We start from the raw sequence: 5,964 nt of genomic DNA, 5'->3' as shown, positions 1-5,964 counted from the left end.
GTGTGATGGGGATTCGAACCCGCGACCCTCAGATTGCAAGTCGAGCGCCTTAACCACCTGGCCATGCCGGGCCTTTTGTTTGGCCATATTCAGGAAAATGTTTCATTGCGCCAAAATAAATAGCTTTAGTGAAACCAACTAAAGATGTTAACATTTGTTGGATATAATAAAGATATTTTCACGTTACTACTACAGGTTACAACACAGACCCCCTGTAAAAACTATTTTCCAAATAAAAGAATAAATTATATTTTTCATAAAAATAATTATTACATTTATCAAATTTAAATGTTGAATATGACACAAACATTCAATATTTTCATTAAACTTTTAAGCAGTTGGCCCGGCATGGCCAGGTGGTTAGGGCGCTCGACTCGCAATCTGAGGGTCGCGGGTTTGAATCCCCGTCACACCAAGCATGCTCGCCCTTTCAGCCGTGGGGGCGTTATAATGTGACGGTCAATCCCACTAATCGTTGGTAAAAGAGTAGCCCGAGAGTTGGCAGTGGGTGGTGATGACTAGCTCCCTTCCCTCTAGTCTTACACTGCTAAATTAGGGACGGCTAGCGCAGATAGCCCTCGTGTAGCTTTGCGCGAAATTCAAAACAAACAAACAAACGGCCAAACAAAAGGCTCTACAGGATTTTCCCTTTAAATATCGCTACTTGTAACACATAACGCTGTCAAATAAAGCAAACAGATGGACAACTTGTCTCTATAAACATTTAGTTAATTAACGTATCAACATGTTTTCCTTAAGATGCCAACTTGTTTCCAATCAATTACTTCTCAATATTTTAAAAATTTCAAGTTAAATGTACTTCAGTAGATAGAGAAACATTTTTAGCTTAGGGTTAAAAATATAATGTGTTATGTTTAATAATATGTACAAAATTAAAAGAAAATGATTATATTATTATTTGTAATACAATGTGTACTACTTGTAATTAATTACTATACAGGTTTTCTGAAATAACTTGTTTTGTACACATATATATAATATTGATATTCAATATGTCTTTCTGTATTTCTGATTTGTATATTTGAAAAAAATGCTTTTATGTCTCCTTAGGTGAATATTAAAAATGAAGTTTATGTAAGGTTTAAGGTGATCCAAAGTTTAATGCAAAGCTGTGGCTGTAATCAAGGTAGAACTCAGCCTAGGAGCTGATACATTTCTAGTGGCTTATCGATGAAACAGTATGTATTTTTCAAAACAATTCAAGGTCAGCGGAGCTTGAGGCTGCAGCCCCGAAATTAATCCGTACTAGCTGTAGTGCAACAAGGTTTGCTTAAGAAATGTTCGTAGTTTTCAAAACTGGTTATTTCAGAGAAACGACTTTCAAAAGAAAAAAGTCTAACACCAAAACATAGTACTGCTCTAGAGCATATTGAAGGTCTGGGAATACAAATGAACATCGGTAAGTCTTAAAGAATTAATAAGCTTTGTTGTAGACATATTTTCATAGTTGATGAATTATACTGTTCAATGTTAAAAACCTGCATTTTATAAAACAACTATTACTTTTTACACATTTCAAAAAAAATGAGACTGTTTCCAGTCACAAAATTACAATAAAATACAAATAACTTGCTGTACGGGGTAAAAAATAAAAACTTCACTGAGACTGGAAATAATCTCATTTTTAAAATTGTGTAAAAAATGATCGTTGTTTTATTTAACTGTGTTTTTTTTTATGTATTGTTTATTGTACTTTACTAAAAAAAGAAAATTATTATGACTACATTTTATACATAACATATTCTAGTTACTTACTTGTTGTAAAGTTTGCTAATATTCTATTGTTTTACCCTATCTTTACCTATTTTCTGACAATGAAAACAATCTTTATTTTAAGCTAACTCTTCTTTTGCTTTATTAATCTGTTTTTCTCTTATAAGATGTTTATCTTAATGTTAAAATATCATGATGTAAAAAGTCATTTGATGTTGTGCAGCAAATGAAATAATAACACAATGGATTAACATTTTGTATTAAAATCATTTAGTCTTGTCTTGCTCTTATAGATTATATCTTAACGAAATTTACAACTACTACAATAAAATAACATGAAAGTTAAATTTCCAATAAATCGAAAAAAGAGAGAAACTGAACCATTACCTATTCATGTGATTTTCAAAAAAATAAGAAGTAATTAATTTCGAGATTGAATAAAATCGTGTTTACAGTTTCCTCCTTTCTTAACCCATAACGTAGACATATCGTTTAATGATCTGAGTTGCCACTAAATAATAGTATGTATATCCCAAATCATATGATATATTTGAAGATCCTCATATGATATATTTGGAAATGCTCTTCAACTACAAGCTATTACCAAAAAGTTGTTTTTTTTTATTTCTTAACTATTATTCACACTTAATGTTTTTGACTTATTAAGAATTCTAAAAATAGAATAACCGATTTAATATGTGAAATGCTTGAATTTCTTTTAAGCAGTTTTCTTAGCAAATTAGAAAATAAACAACAGATATAACAACCATCACAATTAAAACAATCTTCTTCTTGTCTTATGATGCTTATGACTATTATTTTATTGCAAGGTTTGATTGATATGTTTGCACACATTTTCTTTGAATAAATGAATATTTCAAATATTCATGCTATCTTTTATATATTTTTACAGTTTTTAATTTTATTCGAATAAATTTATGTAGATACTACATGTTTTGTATTCATTTTGCCATACTTTACTTACACAGGGACAAACACATTGATTGAGGGTTCTGATCTTAATTATAAAAAACGTATAATTAATTTCTGATCTGATAAAAAATTGATGTGAGTTTACTACATAAAATAAAATACACCTGATAGGTTTTCAAATGGCTCATCTCAATTTCATAAATGTATATAAAGTCGATTTAATTGCATAAATAGCGTTGAGTGGGATTGAGCGTTGAGTGGGATTTTAAGCAAATTAGTTTTTACAGCATTTGAAAAATAACTTTAGAGCGTATTAGAATTCCTGTTGCAGAATATAAATATAATATTGACATATCCATTCAGGCAATATTTAGATCTTATAACACAATTTTGACTATTTGTGTGATGAAATTAGTGTCTTATTTTTATCTATTTTAATTTCTATGAGTTTCTAGGGGTCCTTTTTTATGTACAATATAGATATTATATCTGTAAATTTTCTGAAACATATCTTTAAATTTTCTTACAATTCGTGAAGGATTTTTTTTATAGATTTTTGGTATTTGGTATACACACATTCTCTGAAACTTAAGATGCATAAACTCTTATATACGATATCTTTGAAACTACTGAAATATTTTCCATGGGCTCTATCGTATTTATAAGAAATTAATTAGTTGTTCTCAGTTAGATAATAAACTTCTGTAGGAATTCTATTTCATAATTTAAGGAGGAAAATTACAAAGACACTTAAAAACTTTCTAATCAAATCATTTTAGAATCTTTAAGATATTTGGCCCGGTTATATTTCTTACTGTAGAATTTCTAAATAGTTTTTTTTTTATAAAATCTAAAGAATAGCTTCAGGAGTTTCTGAATAATTCTATAACTTTCTTTTACAAAATATTTTCAGGAATTTTTTGTATGGAAGGTTAAGTATCTTTGGGTTGAAATGAAATGTTACATTTTATAGAGTAATCTGACACCTCTAAGCGAACTTCTGAACATACTCGTTGATGAATGGCTACAATGGAACAAGACACCTTCCTACAACTTACAGAGTCTATGTCACACCGAATCCAGAATTATCGTGGTGGAAGGTTGTCCATCTCATTATTAGATGAAGTCCTAATAAATTACTCAGTCAGTCTGTGTCATATATTTCAAACTACTCAAAAAACTATTTCCTATATCCGTTCTTGGTTTTGTATTTATTAGAGGGAAGTCAGCTAATCAATAACACCCACTGTCAACTCTTATGCAACTTTTTTTCCCCTGAAACCAATTAGGGTAATTTGAATATATTTTGTAAAAAGAATAAAAAATCGGGTCACTTATAAACTAATTGACATAGCACGAATAGTAACGGAATTAAAAATAATAAAAAATGTAAAATATATTAATATATTTTTATAATTTTGAACGAGAAACAAGAACTACTACTCTCTGGTTACAGAGGAATTTACAACCTAAAGTTGATTAAAGAAGATAAAATAGATTGATATTGCTCAGCTGTTATAGTAGCAAAGAATCAGATAATATTAAAAACATTTTCGTGGAGTTTATACCGAACGTTACAGTAAAAAGAAGTAATTTCTATAGCAAAATTTTTCGTGGAGTTTATACCGTACGTTACAGTAAAAAGAAGTAATTTCTATAGCAAAATTCATCAGAAATGCCCTGAAAGATAATTTTCTATAAGTCTCTTGGCGCAACTCATGTTCTTTAATTAGCTATATTATTGTTGCAAGTAATCAATTTTAATAAAAAATTAACTTAACATTAGTAGGTTACTCTTTCTAGATATGGTTTCTTTCAAAACAGTATCTTATTTGGTTTCAGATGTACTTTGTCGGGTCCTGAATAAGGAATAAGATGCAGTGTGCTTATTTAAATAGTCATCAATAAACTTAAGCACGTCTTTCAAAACCGAATAGAAACTGATTGATTTTAATAGACAGAAAATATGGATATCGTTGTTAAACAGTAAAGCTTATAAATTTCACATTATTATTATTATTATTTAAATTATTGCTTAGTTTCGAATGATAGTCAGACAGTTTACATGTCGTTTATATTATCATCACTGAGTGATTAAGTTATAGATAAGTGTCGAATGTTAGTCAGACAGTTTACATGTCGTTTATATTATCATCACTGAGCGATTAAAAGTTTCGAATGTTAGTCAGACAGTATACATGTCGTTTATATTATCATCACTGAGCGATTAAGTTATAGATAAGGTGTATAACTTAATCGCTCAGTAATGATACTATAAACGACATGTAAACTGTCTGACTATCATTCGAAACTTATCTATAACTTAATCGCTCAGTGATGATAATATAAACGACATGTATACTGTCTGACTAACATTCGAAACTTATGTATAACTTAATCGCTCAGTAATGATAATATAAACGACATGTAAACTGTCTGACTATCATTCGAAACTTATGTATAACTTAATCGCTCAGTAATGATAATATAAACGACATGTAAACTGTCTGACTATCATTCGAAACTTATCTATAACTTAATCGCTCAGTAATGATAATATAAACGACATGTAAACTGTCTGACTAACATTTGAAACTTATCCATAACTTTCGCAATATGTTTCTTTTAGTATGAGATAGATATTTAACCAAATCATTAATTAAAGTTGGATTTCGACAATGAAATGCACAGTTTATTAGACAGGTGTTTCTTTCGTTTCGTGTTTGAGTTATTTTAATCTTTAAAACTACCATTTCATCCATAGCGTCTTTATTATTAATGCTTTTTAGAAATAAACAACACATTATTCTGGTAGTGGAGAACCTTTTATTCTAAGGGGTGTGTGTCTTTCAGCCACCTGAGATTGATATATTTGAATTTTGCACAGCATTTTCAGATTTTGGAGATATCGTACGTGACACGATTATAGATCTGTATTGTCAATATTCCAAGGTAATTACAAAATAATTTCTTTGAACTGTAATATATGTTATTTTTCGATGACATATGAAAATCATGGATATAAAGCAAATCATCTAAATATCGATCCTATTCGAAGATCCATATTGCCTGACATTTCAATAGTGTAAATCAATTTAACAGGCTAGAAACAATGTGTTGCTTAAGATATAAGATAAAATAACGGGTTTACTTCTCACTCAAAGCAACAGATTTATAAACCAATTGATAATTGTACTACTAACGTTTTATACTCACTCAAAGCAACAGATTTATAAACCAATTGGTAATTGTACTACTAACGTTTTATACTCACTCAAAGCAACAGATTTATAAACC

Source organism: Limulus polyphemus, unplaced genomic scaffold (genome assembly GCF_000517525.1).
Source record: "Limulus polyphemus unplaced genomic scaffold, Limulus_polyphemus-2.1.2 Scaffold387, whole genome shotgun sequence".
NCBI lineage: Eukaryota > Metazoa > Arthropoda > Merostomata > Xiphosura > Limulidae > Limulus > Limulus polyphemus.
The sequence above is the reverse complement of the archived record's forward strand: the minus strand, read 5'-3'. Positions refer to the sequence as shown.